The 21,082-nt window shown below is 48.5% G+C and overlaps 1 protein-coding gene across 25 annotated transcripts in view; it reads right to left on the bottom strand.

Moving 5' to 3' along the window:
* FRMD4A (FERM domain containing 4A) overlaps nt 1-21,082 on the bottom strand; it is a 665,655-nt gene that overhangs the window by 184,247 nt on the left and 460,326 nt on the right. The window lies entirely within an intron of this gene.

Here is a 21,082-nt window from a genome sequence, read left to right as displayed (position 1 = left end):
GAAGCCAAGCCACACAAGAAACAGGGAGCCGGTCCCAACTCAGGCAAAGCGCAACAGCCTCCTGCACACTGATAAGGCCAGAGGAAGGAACTGCATCCAAAAAAATCACACCGGGAAAGCGAAAGCAGGTGATTGGAGCCAAGGGCCCTTGGATCTGGGGTGGGGTGAATCAGACTGGGCTGCTGGTACAGGATGCCAGGAGGCAGGCAGTGGTCTGGATGTGTATCTACTTTTGGGCAGGTCTGCAAGTGTGCCCTGAGGAGAACCCCACGCCGGAGGTAGGGGTGGGTGGGAGAGAGGGAGAAGCGGGGGGTTCCTCTGCTCTCACCTGTGTCGGGGGGCCCTGCTCTTTCCCCTCTTGCCAGGCTCGTCCCCTACAGATCGGCTCCTGTGGGCCCTTCCTCTGTCTCTGCTCCCCCATCAGCCTTTTTAATTCAAGACCCCGCGTGGAGAAAGCTGTCTCGATCTCACACCCCTTCTCTCCAGTTTCCACCCCGGCGGCCCCAGCAGCGCGATGGCTAGACTCGCGCTCATGGGCTCCATCAGCCTCCCTGGAAGTTCTTGTGACATGTGCATCTGTGCATCTATTCCTCTTCAAGACAGACCGCGTCTAGGGCATGGGAATAGCATCGCCTGTATCTTTGTTTCCATAGAGTCTGACCCAGATGGTCAATGTTAAATAACTGCCCGGGTGGGTCCCTAAATGAATGGTTGGATGAATGGATCCGTCAATGCGTAGTGAGGTGCAGGAAGGATTTCAGCAAAAGAAGCCTTCATACTGATCAAAACCAGTGTTCCCGGAGTTGCCACTGTAGCTCAGTGGGTTAAAAACCCAACCAGTATCCATGAGGATACAGGTTCCATCCCAAGCCTCGCTCAGTGGGTTAAGGATCCTGCGTTGCTGTAAGCTGCAGTGTAGGTCACAGACACAGCTCGGATCCCAGGTTGCTGTGGCTGTGGCTTAGGCTGGCAGTTGCAGCTACGATGTAACCCCTAGCTCAGGAACTTCCATATGCCGCACGTGCAGCCCCAAGAAGGGGAAAAAACTGAGTTCTGCTCCCAGGACCAGGCCTTCTCAGGCTTCACTTAAGGGAGCTCATCCCTCCTTATTCTAAGTTCTATGAGATTCAAGTGCCTTCTAAGACCAAAGTGTCCATCTCAGGAGATGTCAGAGAGCATCCTCAGCAGCTGGGATCACTACGTGCTGACTGGGACCCTTCCAGAGGGGAGTCTAGCCTATGAACTCCAACCACCCTTACTAAGCGGAGCCAAGGAAGGGTGTGTGTGTGTGTGTGTGTGTGTGTGTGTGTGTGTGTGTGTGTGTGTGTGTGTGTGTGTGTGTGTGTCTGTCTGTCTGTCTGTCTGTCTGTCTCTGGGCGGGGGGAGGGGTGGTGCTGCCGGCAGGGATAAAGGCAAACCAGGACAAAAGTGTGTCTCTTACTCTTTGCCCTTGTCACATGCCTGTCTCCATGAGTCAAAATCGTTTCAACAAATCTGGGGTCTGGCAGGGCCATCTGAGACATTTAACTGGAAGACCTGCAGGGAGCTCTCTCTCTCTCTCTTCACACACACACACACACACACCCCCGCGCGTGCGCGCATCTTGGAGGATGTCTGGACCCCCTCCTGGGTGGCACTGGTGCTAGTGCCTAGCGCTGACTCATGGGGGTCCTGACCTGTCGCCTCTCCAGCTTGCCCTCGCCTCTCCCTCTCTGAAGGGCCTATATTTCCCTCTGCAGAGTCGAGTCAATAAGCTTTACATTCTTCATAGCGTGTCAGTCTGGAGAGAGAAATCATCACGGGCTGTGACCCTGTGACAACTGTGTCACTGGTTGCTAGGCAGGGTGTCCTTGGGGGAGGGAGCTGTCTCACACACACACATCCCCCCCACCCCGTTCCCCCACTTGTGGGACCGAGGGTCAGATTCCAGCCCAGGTCGCAGGCACAAAAGAGATCTTGTTCGGGGCTGCTGCCTTGCGAGGTCCCTCTGAAAGGCTCCTAGCAAAGGAGTCAAGGATTCGAGAGGGCAGGAGCATTACAAGGAGAAGGCGAAAAAAATACTGAAAACAGGATGAATTTCCTCCCAGCGCTTCAGGGTGTGGCAGAAAGAGCCCTGGGCCAGGATGAGAGACCCCCGTTTTGGTACTGACTCTTCTGGCCACTGAGTTCTTGGTTCTAAGAGCAGAGAAGTTGGGAGATGTGGCTGACTCCCAACCACCTTGTGTCACCCACGTCCCCCTGCAGAAGCAGCATGAGGCTCCGTATCAATACAACCCCAGCCCAGCCCCCAAACTCTTCGCAGCAGGCTGAAAGGAAAGGAAAGCTTGACTCTGTAGGTTCATGTTCATGGTCATACAGTGTGTATGTGTGTGTGTGTGTGTGTGTGTGTGTGAGAGAGAGAGAGATAGACAGACAGACAGACCGACAGGCAGACAGAGAGACATACACCTGTATCAGTATGGTAACTTTTGATTTTTTTTTTAAATTACTCCAGAAGTTCCTGCTACGGCACAGTGAGATTGGGGCATCTCTGGAGCACTAGGACACAGGTTCGATTCCCAGCCCGGCCCAGTGGGTTAAGGATCTGGCATTGCTACAGATGTGGCATAGGTCACAACTGCAGCTCCGCTCTGATGCCTGGCCTGGGAACTCCATATGCCTTGGGGTGGCCAAAAAAGGAAAAAAAAAAAAATTACTCCAGACCTAAGTCTTCCCATGTGACACATGTTAGTTGGACAAAGAGGCAGAGAGAGAGAGAGGTGGGACCCTCACTGCCAGTCTCTGCTGCATTTTCAAATCAAACATGACTTTTCTGACCCCCAAAAAGAGCTCCTCTGCATAAGGTCAACTTCCCGGGCTGCCACCTGGAGCCCTGGGCATCAAATCTCGGTCTTAAGAACACAGGATCAATGTCAGGAAACAGGAGGGCTTTGGAGTCAGAGCCCTGGGCTGGAATCACGGCTCAGGAACTGCTGTGGGATCAGAACCAAGTAGATTAATTTGTCTTTTCCTATAAACCAGCCATAATTCCGCTCACCCTAGGAGTGTCGTGACAATGAAAGAAGACAGTGTGTGTAAAATGGAATTCAGTTCTTGACGTAGGATTGTTATGAATGCGAGTTAACTGCTTCCCCACTTTCTCTCAGCACATCCCGTCGCAAGTTGCCTTTTTTGGGACTGGGTGGGGGGGACGACTTCCCGCCAGTTGTCATCAGCGAGAACATCCTGGCATTCACCGGGGGCAAGGCTAGTTACTCTGGAATGAGCCTCGTGTCCGGGTTGACTCATACATCCATCAGCCTTCACCAAGCCCAATCCCTCAGGACTGTTTTAGCAGAGCCAGAGAAACATCCCTTGGCATTTAATCTTGAGAACTTTCACTTTCTTTGTCAGAGAGTGGAGGGAAAAATAAAGCAGAGCAAAAGCAAAAATAAAACCCATTCTAATGCACGTGCACTGGCCTTTGGTGACACTCAGAGCAGGGGGACCAAGTCTCCCCACTGGGGACGCTGGAGAGTGAACGGAGATGCTGCATTTTCTGCATACACCGACTGCAGTCATCTCTCAGTGTCCGAGGGGGGTTGGCTCCAGGACCCCCAGTGGGGACCAAAATCCTCGGATGCTCAAGTCCCTTAGTCAGTCCTAGATATCTGTGGTTATGCATTTGTGGTGTCAATCAAACACAGATCATGTATTATATTTTGCCTCGCAGTTGGTTGAATCCACAGATGTGAAAATCTGCTGACACGGGGAGCCAACTATGCCCCCCCACCTTTTAATAACGCCATTCATGGCAAATGAGGGTTCTTGGGCCAGGGATCGAATCCAAGCCACAGCTGCAGCAATGCCAGATTCTTTAACCCACTGTGCTGGGCTGGGGAGCAAACCTGTGCCTCCGCAGTGACCCAAGCCACTGCAGTCAATTCTTAACCTACTGTGCCACAGCAGGAACTCCCAGCTGTCCTCTCTTTAAACATCTCTTGCAAGATCTATTCTAGCATGTCTTTTTGAACTACTTGGTTGAAGTGCCCTCCTGGTGAACCAACAACAGCAGCAGCAAAATCGAGGACTCTTCACAGGACTCTATCTAAAACAGTGCTCCTCCGAAGGGGTGCTCTATTCAGAATCGGGGGTTCTGGAACAGGAGGCAGGAGGACTAGGCAGAAACGTCGGCTGGGATGTTCTCAATTAGTGATAACCAGCCTGGGTGGCCACGTGCATCACCTGGATCGTTAAAGAAGCCACCGCCACCTGAGCCCCACCTGGTTAAGTGGTGGGGCTTGACTGCTGGGAGGAGGGGAGGCCCAAGAATAATGGATTCTTTTCTTTTTTCCTTTTGTTTTCGCTTTTTAGGGCCACACCCATGGCATATGAAAGTTCCCAGGCTAGGGGTTGCATCGGAGCTACAGCTGCCAGCCTACACCACAGTCACAGCAACGCTGAATACAAGCCGTGTCTGCGACCTACACCACAGCTCATGGCAATGCCGGATCCCTGATCCACGAGTGGGCAAGGGATCAAATCCACATCCTCATGGATACTAGTCTGATTCGTTTCCACTGTGTCACAACAGGAACTCCGGAATCATTGATTCTAATGCATGGCTGGACTGAGCCTCTGCGTTGAAGGAGGCAGTGCTGTGTTGAGGGGGCGATTCTTTGTGATGTTATCGGAATTCTGACACCCTCCAGTTTACAGACCGTTTTCCTCTGCACGGGCCCCTGGATGCCATGTGGTATTTATGGAGCACCCTCTGTAAATACTGCAGTGCTGGGCAGTGTGCAAGGTGACAGGGCCCACGATGAGAAGCCACAGTCCCCGACGTGATGGAGCTCACAGGGAAGCAGCCACAACTACAGATACAAATGGTGCACCTGCCACACACCACGAGGCTCAGAGCCCCAATTTAGGAGACACTCATCTACCTGGCCTCAGGCAAATCAAACGAACCTCTCGACAAAAAAACTGTTATCTCATCCACATGCGTGAGGATTAGAAGCCTTTTTTTCTTTCTTTTTCTGGCCGCACCGGTGGCATATGGACGTTCCCAGGCTAGGAGTTGAATCAGAGCTGCAGCTGCCAGCCTACGCTATAGCCACAGCCACAGCCACACCAGATTTGAGCTGCATCTGTGACCTTTGCCACAGCTTGCAGCAATGCCAGTTCCTTAACCCGCTGGGCAAGGCCAGGGATGGAACCTGCATCCTCATGGATACTAGTCGGGTTCTTAAGCCGCTGAGCTACAACGGGAACTCCAAGATTAAGAGCCTTAGAACAGTGCCTGGTATTTCGTAAGGTGTTTGGTAATAGGCACATGATTGCAGTTAATCTCAACAACCTCATGAAGCAAGTGCTTTTGTTAACATTATTGCTACAGGAAAGGTCACACAGCTATGACTTGGTACAGCTGGGCTTCAGACCCTGTGCATTTAACCACAAGGCTGTAACTGCCTGCTTCTGGGGCTGCTCTTGGGGAAGAAAGAATTCAAGAAAACCCACCAACCAACCCCCTACATGTAACAGACTCTGCAAGGGTTATAACAGAGGCAGGGCCTGGCATGACTCAACCCAACCTGGTTGGATGAATGACACATTGGCAGGTGGCAAAGCCCACAGAGGATGGACCCTGAAGGAAGCTACAGATCTTCGAGCCTTGTCACAACGTTGGGACTTGAGCCCACAGGTTAGGGGGGTTACATGGGCAGGTCATGCTCGCTGTGTGTGACCGTCACAGAGGAGCTCAAGAGCAAGGTAAATGTCCTCATTTTATGTCTATTTCTTTTGGATACATTTTATTATTTGTTTTGTTTTTAAATTTTTTATTATAGTTGATTGACAATCTTCTGTCAAGTTCTTCTGTAAAGCCATGTGACCCAGTTATACGTATATATACTTTTTTTTTCTCATGTTATCTTCCATCATGTCCTATCGCAAGTGATTGGATATAGTTCCCTGTGCTGTACAGCAGGACCTCATTGCTCCTTTTATGTCTGGAGAGATCAAGGCCAGACAGATGACCCCAGATCACAGAGCGAGCAAGGGGGACAGTCTAAATTCAAACGCGGGTAGATCAACTGCTGAGCTGCCTTAAGCACTCTGAGGCATCCCTTCCTGTCAGTGGGAAATGGTTCAACGTCTCTACTTCCATGTGGAAGAAAAATTCCAATGCTGGAGAGAAACTCCTAAATGTCCTAGCATTCTGCCTGCGAGGCCAGGAGGCTGGGTGGGATGCTACAGCCAAGGTCTGAACAGTCAGCCAGGGGCAGAACATTCCAGAAAGCCAGAGGGCCCCACCCTGAGCAGGACTCGCCAGGAATCCTCTGTGTTTCCTGAGGGGAGTATGAGGGTGTGCGGAAGAGCCAAAAAAGGGAGCAGCCTCCGACTGCAGTTTCGGGGACCTCCCCCTTTCTGGAAGCTTCTCCTGGCCATGCTCCTTTCCCCGGAATTGTTCAGCTGCAGGAGTGGCAGTATTGCCATCCGGTTTCACATCTTCCTCCAGGGAGTACCCTCAGGGCAACAGGTTAACTTTGGCCTCTTTCAGGGGGCAGGTCTAGAGGGAAGCGGGTCTGAATGCTAACCGTGGGGGGGGGGTCTCAGAGCCTCTGGAAAACCACCCCCTTTTCTCTTCCTGGGTATCACGTGGGTAAGAGACTGCAAAGCAGGGTTACTCTTTTATCCCACTGGTGAGAGCGTATTTCACCGATGGTATTAGGCTCCTCTTCTTTCCCCTAAAAAGGTGATGATGTGATAATTCTATGAGGAGAGATTAGCAAAGGCATTAGGAATTCCCTTATAAAGAAGGTTTTGACCATCAGCATGCTTTCCAAGAAGGACGCAAGGTATTGTGGACATTAAAAAAAAATTATGGGAGTTCCTGTTTAGGCTCTGATTAACGAATCTGACCAGGAACCATGAGGTTGCGGGTTCGATCCCTGGCCTTGCCCAGTGGGTTAAGGATCCAGTGTTGTCGTGAGTTGTGGTTAGGTCGCAGGTGTGGCTCAGATCCAGCATTGCTGTGGCTGTGGGGTAGGCCGGAGGCTACAGCTCCAATTAGACCCCTAGCCTGGGAACCTCCATATGCCATGGGAGCAGCAATAGTAAAAGCAAAAAGACCAAAAAATAAAAATAAAAAAAAAATCATGGTAACTCGTATGTGGAATCTAAAAAAATAACGCAAGTGAACTTATTTACAAAACAAAAACAGACATACAGACACAGAAAACAAACTTATAGTTACCAAAGGGGACAGGTGGGGGGAGGGAGGGATGGGCTGGGGGCTTGGGAGTGGCACCTGCACACCGAGGTCTATGGAATGACTGGACAACAGGCACCTGCTGCAGAGCACAGAGGACTCCACCCAAGATTCTGAGATAATCTTTATGGGAAAAGAAGCTGAAAGAGAATGGATGTGTGAACATGTATAACTGAAACCACTGTGTTGTACAGTGGAAGTTATCACAACATTGTAAATCAACTATACTTCAATAAAGCTTTAAAAAACGGAAAAAACTGTGGCAAAACATACACAATACCAAATTTACCACCTTAATCATGTTTAAGTGTATATTTCAGTAGCACTGAGGACATTCAAAAGTTGTACAGCCAATGCCCCAAATTCTTTTCATTTTGCAAAACTGAAACTCTAGTCCCATGAACCAAGGCATCAAGTGTATCTTGAAGGCAAATGTTATTTTCAAAATTAAGTGGATGTGGCCCACACACTCAGAGGTCTTCAATACTCTGAATTCAGAATTCTATCATTTACCCTCCTTCTATTGCCTGAGCTTTTTACTCCAATGTTTCATCAATACAACATATTAAAAACGTAAGGAATGAGGAGTTCCCGTCGTGGCTCAATGGTTAACGAATCTGACTAGGAACCATGAGGTTCTGGGTTCGATCCCTGGCCTCACTCAGTGGGTTAAGGATCCGGTGTTGCCGTGAGCTGTGGTGTAGGTCACAGACATGGCTTGGATCTGAAGTGGCTGTGGTGTAGGCTGGCAACTACAGCTCTAGCCTGGGAACCTCCACATGCCGCAAGTGCGGCCCTAGAAAAGACAAAAATAAATAAAATAAACAAACAAACAAACAAAAATGTAAAAAATAGGAGTTCTCTTGTGGCTTGGTGGGCTAAGGACCTAGTGTCGTCACAGATATGACACAGGTTTGATCCCTGGCCCAGGAACTTCCGCATGCTGCAGGCATGGCCAAAAAAAAAAAAATAATAATAAAAAAAGTAAGAACTAAAGATAATAAATACAAAAGTCCAGTTGTTCACAAAACAGACTAATTTTCCAAGAATCTAACCTTAAGAATGTCTTTGTAGCCCACCATCACTTTTTAAAAAAAGGATTCACACATTTTCTGCTGTTTAAACAGTATCTGGAAATGATGGAATTTTTAAAATATTCTTTTTCAGGGGGTTCCCATTGTGGCACACGCTCCATAAGACGTCATTTGTATTTCATTTTTAATCAACACAGGATTGTGCAAAAGGTCTGCCTCACCACTCCTCTTTACCTGTTCCTTTCCGAATCAACCACAACCCTGACAGGGAATGTTTTAAAAATTCCATCATTTCCAGATACAGCTCGGATCCCATGCTGCTGTGGCTGTGGCATAGGCCAGCGGCTGTAGCTCTGATTCAACCCCTAGCCTGGGAATTTTCATATGCTGCGGGTGCAGCCATAAAAAGCAATAAATACATATATTCTTTTTCAAAAGAACAACCTAGAAAGGTGGAGCTCAGTGATCTGAGACACCACTCATGTCCTCCTGGCCTGACCTGAGGTGTAGCAGGCTCTGTGTCATTCCAAGCACACGCTCCATAAAATGTCATTTGTATTTCACTTGTAATCAGCACAGGATTGTGCAAAAGGTCTGCCTCACCACTCCTCTTTACCTGTTCCTTTCCGAATCAATCACAACCCTGACAGGGAACAGCAAGCCCCAGAGACAGTCACACTTGGAATCTTCACGGGCTCAGGGCACAATGGGAATGGGCCAGGTGAAATGCGTCACTGGGATAGGTTTGTTTCCAGAGCTCCCGACCACAAGCAATGCTACGTGAACTGTTCGCATACTGCACTCAAACCCTGAGGGAAGGCGCCCAGGACCTTCAGCTCGGGGCACGACCTTTTGTATTTAGATCATAAATAACTGCCTTTGCGGGACAGTTGAAGATATTAAAGAGGGGCGTGTCTGAAGTGAAACTTTCATAACTCAGCGTTTTAGAGAAGAACCCTGGCCATCTTTTCTCGTCTACGCACTGGGACGATGACATGCAACGTTCTTGGGAGCTGAAGGCCTGGTTCATCCCCCTCCCCCCATAACCACCCCCCCACCTCCACCGTCAGTGTTCTTGATCAGCATTTATTGCAGGTTCGGTTCCTGTTGAAACGCCCTAAGTTCCTGGGACTCTTCCTGCCCAGTCTTCCTGCCTTGGAGCCGATGAAGAAGTGAAACCCTCTGCCCAGGCTGAGCGTGCCCTAGAACCCAGTTTACAGTCCCTGCAGGCTTGCCAAGGCCAGGACAGCATCCCGTGCTGCAGTCATGACCCCAGCTTAGAGTCTGGAGGTAAAGGCATGAGGAGTAAAACCAACCAACCAACCAACCAAAAAATCCAAACAACTGGTTTCCTAACATGGTATCTCAAAAGCCCAAGAGCAGCCTATGACAAACTGATGGCCAGGCCATCCATGGACCACAATATAGGGTCTCATGATCAACAGCTTCTTCAAGAAGGGATCCTGAGTGGCTGGGGGGTTTCCAGTGGGCTACGCTACAGCTGCGGCAACACTGGATACTTTAACCCACTGCGCTGGGCCCGGGATCAAACCCAAACCTCTGTATCGACTGGAGCCACTGCAGTCAGATTCTTAATCCACTGTGCCATGCGGGAACTCCGTGGCAGGACTTCCTGACAGTTTCACAGATGTATGCACACATCAAAAGGATCAAATTGTACCCTTTCAACGTATGCACTTCAAGGTATGTCAGTTACGTCTCAAGAAGAAAATGGCACATGGTTGAGACAGTAAAAGGCATCCACAGGGAAGAGTACATATGAGGAAGTCCTGCCCCCAGGGAGTTTTTAGACAGACGCTCTGCTCACACACAGAAGTGGGCTCTGCCTGCTTACAAAGTCAAGCCCAGAGTGGACACGCATCTCGAGGAATTCTCTTCCCTGAGGATGTATAAGATGGTTTGAAAAATACAAGTTCTCTTAAGAAACAAGTCTCTGGACACAAATTAGTTGAGTCTCCCCTAAAATATAACCCTGCCTGCAGACATGAGCTCAATCTCATCCTCTTCTCCAGGAGGAAGAAAAATGGGGAGGAATCAGACTCCTTACCCCCGAGGCTCCTCTGAGCTCCTTTAAGTATTAATTTGTGAATCAGCGCAGGGTACCAGAATTTGAAAGCCTGACATTAGAAAGAAAACTTCTGAAGAGCCTGACATGATGCCCCAGGGCCTAAGGAAGACTAAATTGATGTGCCTGCAATTTCTGGTCCAGAGAATAATCTTCAGGGTTACAAAGAACATCAGTAGAGAAAGGAATGAGGCCCACATGCGACATACTTCGCAGGAAGGCAATATTAAAAGGGGGTGATTTAAATACGTTGAAGCGACAGCCAAAGGGATTTTTAAGCCAACAGGGTTCCATTTCTTTTCTTGACTACACAGACCTCGCTCCTACGTCTGGAATTCTTCTCTGTTGAGTTTTTCCTTTAGTTCCACTTGGGCAAGGGGACAAGATACCCAGACAATCAGGCCATTCCCTATGACGGTCACGTACACAGAGAACTAATCACCATAGCATCCTCTGTCTAAGACCAGAGTCTGGCTGCCAGAGGAGGGCCTGAGATGGAGGTCATCACAACAGACAGAAAGAAATAACTTTGCTTTCTTTTGCACCATTAGCACAGGGAAGGTTCCTGGCTGGGGGTTGAATGGGAGCTGCAGCTGCGACCAACACCATAGCCTGCGGTAACACCACGTCCTTAACCCAATGAGCGAGGCCAGGGATTGAACTCACATCCTCGCGGAGACTATGTCCGGTCCTTAATCCGCTGAGCCACAATGGGAATTCCCTTCTTTCTTTTTCAAAATGCCCTTATTCAGTACCGCAGCCAACATAAATGGCTAACACAGGGCCCAGATAACAGGAAAACTGGGGTTTGAGCCCAGTCTTGTCACTCTTGGACCTGTGCAACCTTCGGCAATTTCAATTCCTTGTGACTCAGGTTCCTCTACTGTAGAATGGAGAGAACAGTTTCTCCCAGAGTTGGCATAAAAATTGATCAAAATATATAAATATATTTTGGAGTGTGCCTGGCATTTAAATATTTATAGTTGCAATATATTGTTATATACTTTTTATATACAGTTACATACTCTTTGTCTGCACCTGTGCAATATGGAAGTTCCTGGGCCAGGGATCGAATCCGAGCTGCAGCTGCAACATATACCACAGCTGCAGCAAGGCCCGATCCTGAACCCACTGCCCCGGGCCAGAGATTAAACCAGTGCCTTAGCAGTGACCTGAGCCACTGCAGAGACAACACCACAGTGCCACAGTGTAAACTCCTATATCTTACTATTTTTAGTCATTGGTTCAGTAAATATCTAGAGAGTGCCTATGATGGGCCTGGCAGTATGTAACTTAGTGCAGAATTTTTCTTTAAGGAATGGATATCCGTCTTTCTTGGATAGAACTCAGGACTTCTCTCCAACACTGTGACAGCCCCATCTTTGCTAAAGCATTCAAAACATTTTTGCTATTTTGTCATGATCTTGGTAGCTTTCCCAAGAAGGAAAAAGAGGTGGTATAGACATCAGCATTTGGGGGGAGCTCCCTGGTAGTTCAGTGGGTTAAGGAGCTGGCATTGTCACTGCTGTGGTGCAGGTTCAATCCCTGGCCTGGAAACTTCCGCACACCGAGGGCATGGCCAAAAAAAGAAATCCGTATTTTTTTTGTTAGGGAAACTGAGGCACAGAAAGGCAACTGGTTTGCTCAGAGACATCTCACTGGCCCCCCAGTGGAGCTGAGAGAAGACACAGCTGGTCATGGAGTGAGATGGACCATTTTCCAGAGGGTTATGATAGAGACTCTGGTCTCCCTGGACCTTACTAAGCCGGTCCACTCAAGAGGAGGTTGTGGTCCAAGAGGGAGGGATTTTCACGTGTAGGGAGGCCTGGGAAGACCAGCTGATCAGGTGCCTTTGCCTCAGCCCTCCTCAATGGTTTTCACAGCCAAGTGTACCCATATCTCGGATGGAAATGTACTGTGAGGCATTTCCTAAAATTACTTGACCCTCTCTTTATGGAGAACCTACTGGGCCTCACGTTCCATGAAGCACATTTTTGGGAATGCTGGTTCAGAGACTGGTTTCTGAGTAAGGTGGCTTTTGGAGAAAATCATCTAGATGAGAAATGCAAGTTTAAACCAACCAAACTGCCTCCCTTCTCTCTCTTGAGTCGCTGAGCTGGAAAGGAACCTCTCCCCAAGCACACTGGGCTGAGGCTAGCAAGGTTCAAGGGCCCCGACACACAGGTTCTGGGGTCCCAGCCGGGCTTTGAATCACAGCTTCTCCCATGACACATGCCAAGAAGCTGAGAATTGCGGCCAAGGCTCCTGACCTTGCTGAATGAAACTGTTCAGAGCTTTCCATAGATCACAGCAAGTCAGTGGTGGGGAACGCGCCACCACTGGTTACAAAGGATCAGAGGGTCATATTCTCAGCCATCGTGTTTTTTCCCAGGAGTTGGCTGGAAGGAGCAGCTTCTGCGTTTTTATCCTCTTGGGCAACAGGACTCCTCAAAGTTAATCTCGCCTCTGGGTTGGCATCATAGAGGTGTCCACCTGGGGCCCCCGACTCGGATACCGTCACCATGCGTTCACCAACCAGAAACACAAGAGCGAGCTGCTGCATGGCCTCCTGCTTCCTTCTCATCAAGTTTCCATCGGCCCACGGGACTCCAGTTACACTGAATCCCTGGCATCGTTTGTTCACCTCCTCCCTCCCTTCCTTCTGTTTCATGTTCTGACAACACCAGACCCACCAGGAATCTGTCTCTGGCCTCCACGCTAACCTACCCAGGGAACACCCTGCAAGAGGATGGAGGACAAAGCAGGCTTAACTCCCCCAGAAATCATCTTTCCCATGAAAGCCACGCCACTGACTTTGCCTCGGTAGTCACTCCCCTATTCCAAACATCATGGGAAAGAGACTCTGAGTTCCAGTGCATCACGTATGGTCTACTTTTTTTTCTTTTCTTTCTTCTTCTTTTTTTTTTTGCTATTTCTTGGGCCGCTCCTGCAGCATATGGAGATTCCCAGGCTAGGGGTCTAATCGGAGCTGTAGCCACCAGCCTACACCACAGCCACAGCAACGTGGTATCCAAGCCGCGTCTGCAACCTACACCACAGCTCACGGCAACGCCGGATCCTTAACCCACTGAGCAAGCGCAGGGACTGAACCCGCAACCTCATGGTTCCTAGTCGGATTCGTTAACCACCGCGCCACGATGGGAACTCCCTTTTTTTTTGTCTTTTTAGGGCCCCACCGAGGCATATGGAAGTTCCCAGGCTAGGGGTTGAATTAGGGCTGCACCTTCCAGCCTACACCACAGCCACACCAATGCCAGATCCGAGCCGCATCTGTGACCGTGACCTACACCACAGCTTGTGGCAACGGCCAGGTCCTTAACCCACTGAGTGGGGCCAGGGATGGAACCCGAGTCTCCTGGCTATTAGTTGGGTTCGTTACTATTGAGCTGTGATGGGAACTCCTACAGTCTACTTTTGGAAACTCATATCTCCTTGATGCACTTTTTGGTTTAATGCTTCTCTTTCCCTCTTAATGTTTTATGCATATCTGATGGCACTGACATTCTTTTTTTTTTTTTGTCTTTGTATTTAGGGCTGCACCTATGGCATATGGAAGTTCCTGGGCTAGGGGTCAAACTGGAGTTGCAACTGCCCACCTATGCCACAGCCAAAGCAACTTGGGACCTGAGCCAGCCGCACCTGTGATCCATGTTGCACCTTGTGGCAACGCCAGAAACGTAACCCACTGAGTGAGGCCAGGGATGGAACCCTCACCCTCACGGATACTAGCTGGGTTCTTAACCTTCTGAGCTATGATGGAAACTCCTTGACATTATATTCCTTAGCCTGTAAGCTCCAGAGAGGTGGAGTTGGGGACACTGTTTCCCATTACTATTTGGTCTAAAATACTGACCATGACATTGAATAAAAGCCATCTGATAACGAGTAAGATAAACACAATGATGAACATAACTTTATGGTTTGGCTTGAAGATTCCCCATTTCTAAAGACATTTTCAGGAGGTCATCTCAATAATGATAAAGTGTTTAGACATCCAGCTAGACAGGAGACTAGGGAAATTACATTTATGAAGAAATACTTCATTTTTTAAATTTTTTTATTTTTGGCCTCACCCAGAGCATGCCGAAACTCCTGGGCCAGGGATGGAACCTGAACCACAACAGTGACAACACTGAATCCTTAAACTGTCAGGCCATCAGGGAGCTCCAAGGAAATACTTTTTTTCTTTTTCTTTTTACGCCCACACTTGTGGCACATGGAAGCGTCCGGGGCCAGGGGTACAACTGGAGCTGCAGCCGCCAGCTGGCATCACAGCCACAGCAACACCAGATCCTTAACTCACTGAGCGAGACCCTCTGTCTCTCATCCTCTGAGAGACAACGCTGGGTTCTTAAGCTGCTGAGCCACAACGGAAACTCCAGGAGATACTTTCTAAATGACCCTTCTCAGTGGTCATCCCTGCCTAAAATGCCCACTAGGGTCATTCTGGGGAAGTCTGTAGATATAAAGTTCTGGGGTTTTGGTTTTATATATATCTTTATATCTTTGGATATAAAGATCTGGTTCATTTGCCTTTGGGGCACAATTAACATTCTTCACTCTTTTCTTTCTCTTTTAAGCTTTTTGAACACAGAGAGCTTAAGATGAAGACTCCTGTGCTTTTCCAGAGTGCCACGTGGTCATGTCAAGGCGGCCGGCTCCATGGTCATCAAGCCCAGGCCCACATCCCAGCTCTCTGCACACCAACTCCTGGCCCAGGAGAGGAAGGGGCCTTACGGGCGACACCCATGCTTTCTGGTGGTTGAGATTGGGAAGGAGCCGATGCCACAGCAGTGACTTGGGTCTGAGCTGCCACATGCTGACCCAGCTCTGACTCCCTCTGGGAACCACTCAGCCTGAGGCCAACAGCAGAGCCAGAACAGAGGGACCCAGCTCCGCGAAACACCTACTCCCCAGGGTGGAACCAGAAGCTCACCCCAGGGCATCCCTATAAGAATGACGGTGTGAGGCCCACATTTCCTCAGGACGTCAGTGGTGGGCGGGCTTCACACGCCCTTCTGCTTCACAACTGCCCTTCGAAGGGTGGATCATTAGCTGCTTTTCTTTCTTTTTTACAATCTTATTTTACTCTATGGCCGCACTGGTGACACACTGAAGTTCCCAGGGCAGGGACTGAAGCCAAGCTGCAGCTGCGACCTATGCCAGATCCTTTAACCCACTGCGCCTGGCTGAAGATTGAACCCGCGCCTCTGCAGCAATCTGAGCTACTGCAGTCAGATTCTTAACCCACCGTGCCAGAGCAGAAACTCCAACTTTTGGCGTTCCCATCGTGGCTCAGTGCTTAAGGAACCCAACTAGTATCCATGAGGACGTGGGTTCGATCCCTGGCCTTGCTCAGTGGCTTAATGATCCGGTGTTGCCATGAGCTGTGGGGTAGGTCACAGAAGCAGCTCAGATGCAGCGTGGCTGTGGCTGTGGTGCAGGCTGGCAGCTACAGCTCTGACTTGACCCCTAGCCTGGGAACTTTCATATGCTGCTGTTGCGGCCCTAAATAGACAAACAACAACAATGACAACAAAACTCCAACTTTTATTTACTTTCACTTACCTTCTTTGAAAAAATTGCAGTTAGATGTTAAGGCTCAAAGCGGTCACTGGCTTAGGATTACTCTTATGGACTGAACTATGTCCCCCTGCCGCCCCGGCAAATTCACATGCTAAAGCACCCCCCCACCATCCGCCAGTGTGACTGTGTTTGGAGACAGGGTCTTTAAAGAAGTAATTAAGGGTGGGACCCTAATCCAGTAGGGCTGGTGACCTTATAAGAACAGGGGATGACACCAGACATGTGTACACAGGAGAGGCCACTGAGGACAGGGAGAAGGCGGCCGTCTCTAAGTCAAGGAGAGAGGCCTCAGGAGAGACAAAACCTGCCGCCACCTCGATTTTGGACCTGCAGCCTCTAGAACTGTGGGAAAATTAATTTCTGTTGTCTAAACCAATCTGTCTGTGGTATTTCATTATGGCAACCTGAGCTGACCTGAGCTAAGAGTGACATAGTTAAGCAGTGCCCTGGTGTGAATGTACACACCTGGGGCCAACAGGATTAACTTCGGTCTTTGTTTCAATGATCTCAGGCTGGCCTTCAGATTTTGGATGCCAATCTTATTAGCTATAGCTATATAATAAAGAATCTGATTGGCTTCTGTCTCTGGTTCCTGGGAGGGAAACTTTTAAATCCTTGGATTTCACCAGTAACAGAAGTATCTTTTAAAATTTTTTTTTTCTTTTTTGGCTGGCCTGCAGCATATGGAGTTCCTGGGCCAGGGATCAGATCTGAGCCACAGCCAGGCCCTAAGCCACAGCTGCAGCAATGCCGGATTCTTAACCCACTGTGCCAGGCCAGGGATTGAACCTGTGTCCCAATGCTCCCAAGATGCTGCTGATCCCATTGGGCCCTAGTGGGAACTCCCGGAGGTATCTCTGATGAGTCACAATCCCCTTGGATTATACCTGCATTTATCCTAATGAGATGACCTGGGTTAGGGCTGGTTACCACAAAGACCAACACTGTCCAGGGAGGAGACAGAGGCTGGAGACTGGGTTGTAGGTCAGTCTCATGACCTACAATTCAACCCAACCTACGTAAGTATTGCTGGGGATGTAAACTGACTCAGCCACGATGGAAAACAGTATGAAGGTTCTGACAAAAATTAAAAATACAACCACCAAATGATCCAGCAATTCCACTTCTGGGTACGTACACAAAAAGGAAATGAAAACAGGATTTCAAAAGATATCTACTCTCCCATATTCACTGCAGTATCATTCACAATGGCTAAGATATGGAAACAATTTAAGCATCTGCCAATAGATGAACAGATAAAGAAGATGTGATACACACACACACACACACACACACACACACACACACACACACACACACAATGGAATATTATTTAGCCATAAAAAAAGAATGAGACCTTACATTGGCAACAACCTGGGTGGACCTTGGGGGCGTTATGCAGAGTGAGATACGCTAGACAGAGAAAGACAAATACTGCATGATCTCACATGTAGACCCTAAAAAAGCTGAACTCACAGAAACAGAGAGCAGAAGGCTGGTTACCACGGGATGGGGGCTGGAGGAACTGGGGAGATGGTGTTTAAAGGTACAAACTGCAACTAGTAGATAAATAAGTCCTGCCTGTAGCTTTGTCATATGAGCTGTATATGACATTGGAAGGATGAGAAGTGATAACCAGTGTCCAGTGTTTGTAAAACGATGAGGGAAAAATGTGCTGGGAAGCCTAAAAGGTTAAGCAATGAAGACTTTTTTTTTTTTTTTTCCTTTCTACAGCTACATCTGTGGCATATGGAAGTTCCTGGGCTGGGGGTCAAGTTGGAGTTGCAGCTGTGACCTATGTCACAGTCATGGCAACAGTGGATCCAAGCCACATCTGCAACCTATGCTGCAGCTTGAAGTAACACCGGATCCTTAACCCACTAAGGCCAGGGATTGAACCTGAACCCTCGTGGACACTGTGTTGGACACCAGATCCTTAACCCACTAATCCACAATGGGAACTCCTAAGACATTTTCGGGAGACACTCGATCCCATCACTTGTTGAGTGAACTTGCACTGAACTCTAGAAATATTCCACACAGCCTTGTACAGAATCGTAATGAAGACTCAGCTACTAGGAAAAGGAACATCACAAATTACATAGCATTTCCTCAAAGGCTGAGGTAGTTAACATTCCCATTTTACAGAGAAGTGGTCTGCCCAGGTTACCATAGCAACAGAGTGGTCCAGTCTAGGCACCTGATTGCCTGTGATGGGCCGAGAAGTCTCCTGAACGTGTTATACGTTCTCATTCATTGAACCCTAGTCTTAACTCCAGGAGGCAGGTTCCAGCATCAATTTCCAGATAAAACTGCAGCAGGAAACCTGGAGGCAGTTACGATTGCCTGGTTATAGATAAGGAAACTGAAGCTTTCCTTCAGTTTCCTGATTGGCTGAGGTAAGAGAACAATTAAGTATTAACTCAGTAGCTCCAGGACCTTGGCTAATTTGAATTCAGGCCAGGTTTTGAAGCCAGGCCATCTGGCCCTAGAGCCTGTGCTCTCAGCCTACTGGTGACAAGCTGTTCTTCCTTGGAGCCAGATGGCTTGATTTTGCACAGATGTCTTTTACCTGCTGTGCTACCCTGAATAAGTTACTTAAATGCTCTGTGCCTAAACTTCCTCCTCTGAAAAATGGGGAGAGTAATGGTTACCTACTTCAGAGTTAAGGAGCTGATTAGCATCTGATGATTCCGCACATAGGAGACACTTAGAACAGTTTGGTACAGAAAGAAGGGCTCAATTAGCTAATGCGATGATTAATCACAAAGCTATAAAATTTCCCAAAGCATTTAAAGAATGGTTTATGTAATAAAAGCTTGAGTCACATTTAACCGTTCAAGAATGTATTCACTAGTAGAAAGCAAAGGATACTTGTATTTTCAATCAGCTGGTTTCAATCTAGAATAATGATTTCCAAACCCTGAGGGGTCTGCCAAGAACCACCCCCCACCCCCGTCAGGTGAATTTCTGTTCGTGGTGGGGGACGAGCTGGAGGGGTTCAGACTTTATGCATTTATTTATTTTTTGTTTGCTTTTCATGGCTGCACAGGCAGCACATGGAGGCTCCCAGGCTAGGGGTCACATCAGAGCTGTAGCTGCTGGCCTACACCACAGCCACAGCAACGTTGGGTCCAAGCCTTGTCTGCAACTACACTACACCTCGTGGCAACACCGGATCCTCAACCCACTGAGCAAGGCCAGAGATTGAACCCACATCAGGGATAATAGCGGGATTCGTTATCACTGAGCCACCATGGGAACTCCAACTTTCTCCATTTAGATATAAACGAAAAGCAGCTTGGGAACCAGTGGTCTGTCTAAAAGACTACGGCAGGATCACACAGTTGCGTCTGCTTATTACTATACATACATGATTCCCTGCAATTATCAAGTGCAGGACCCCAGCTCCTCTGGTATAAGGGTGGCAACTATGACATCACAGGGCACACTCAGAGGAGGCTGTTTGGGGCAACACGACCCCCTTCGCCTTTTTCATATGCTGCTCCTGACCAAGTCAGGTTATGGAGGGAAGTAAGAGCCCAAGAGAAGGGTTTGAAGGTCCAACGAAGTACTGAGGCTTCTGGGCAAAGACACGGCACAAAGTAGAACTTCAAGAGAAGAGAAGAACAATCTAGCGTGATGTGCAGACAAACTGGGATGGATCTATGGAGGTGGCTGAGGTGGCTGCTACCGGACGGAAGCTAAGAGGACAAGGAGTGTGCTGATGATGCTGAGTCCACGCTGCTCTGTGTCTACACAAGGACGGTGGTGGGAATAGAGAAAAGGTATTGCTTTAAGAGGGGGAAATCGGCCAGGCTTCAGGAGGGGAAAGAGTTAAGGAAGAAGGCACAAAAAGGAGCCTGGGTTCTTAAGCTTGGTTGCCTTGGAGAACAGTGGGCTCACCTCCAAAGCAGGTGCAAGAAAGAGAGGACTAACCTGGATTTCAGGGGATGTATGATTCGTGTTGGGGGTTGGGTCTGTGGACCTGGCGCTGCCACTAGATGGTCACTTCCATCTGCAGGCAAACCTCATCTGAGTGCACATCACTTTACTGAGCTTTGCAGATACTGTGTTTTTGTTTTTATAATCTGAAGGTTTGTGGCAACCCTGCCTCAAGCAAGTCTATCAGAGCCATTTTTTCCAACAGCGTTCCCTGCCCTCTTGCCTGTGTTACATTTTGGCAATTCTCGCACAACTTCACACGTTCTCATTCGTAATGGTACCTGTCCATCACTGATGTTATCCTTGTAACTGCAGATGCAGTGGCAACAGCAAGAGAACTAGAACTAGAAGTGGAGCCTGAAGATGGAACTGAGTTGCTGCAATCTCATGATAAAACTTCCACGGATGAGGAGTTGCTTCTGATGGATGAGCAAAGAAAAGTAGTTTCTTGAGATGGGATCTACTTACGGTGAAGATGCCATGAAGAGTGTAGAAATGATAACAGAGGATTGAGAATATGGCATAAGCTTAGGTGAGAAAGCGGTGGCAGGGTTTCAGAAGACTGCCTCCAATTCTGAAAGAAGTTCTACTGTGGATTTTACCCCTGCATGCTACAGAGAAATTGTTCATGAAAGGAAGAGTCCATTGATGTGGCAACCATCATTGTTTGCAGAAATTTGTCACAGTAAACCCAAGCTTCAGCAACTTTCATACTGATCAGTCAGCAACCATCAACACTGAGGCAAGATTGTCCACCAGCAGAGATACTATCACTTGCTGATGGTTCAGAGAGTGGTCAGCATTTTTAGCATGAAAGTATTTTTTGTTAATTAAAATAGGTACTTTTTTTTTTTTTTGTCTTTTTGCCATTTTCTTGGGCCACTCTCATGGCATATGGAGGTTCCCAGGCTAGGGGTCTAATTAGAGCTGTAGCCACCGGCCTATGCCAGAGCCACAGCAACGCAGGATCCAAGCTGCATCTGCGACCTACACCACAGCTTATGGCAATGTCAGATCCTTAACCCACTGAGTGAGGCCAGGGATCGTACCCGCAACCTCATGGTTCCCAGCTGGATTCGTTAACCACTGCTCCACGACGGGAACTCCCAAAATAGGTACATTGTTTTCAGACATAATGCTATTGTACACTTAATAGCC

The sequence above is a fragment of the Sus scrofa genome, chromosome 10 (genome assembly GCF_054392235.1).
Source record: "Sus scrofa isolate SSC_HxYL_T2T_F1_AM1 chromosome 10, Sscrofa_HxYL_maternal_Yorkshire_Landrace_v2.0, whole genome shotgun sequence".
In the NCBI taxonomy this organism is placed as follows: domain Eukaryota; kingdom Metazoa; phylum Chordata; class Mammalia; order Artiodactyla; family Suidae; genus Sus; species Sus scrofa.
Note: the sequence above shows the minus strand (reverse complement) of the source record. Positions and strands in the feature narration are given on the sequence as shown.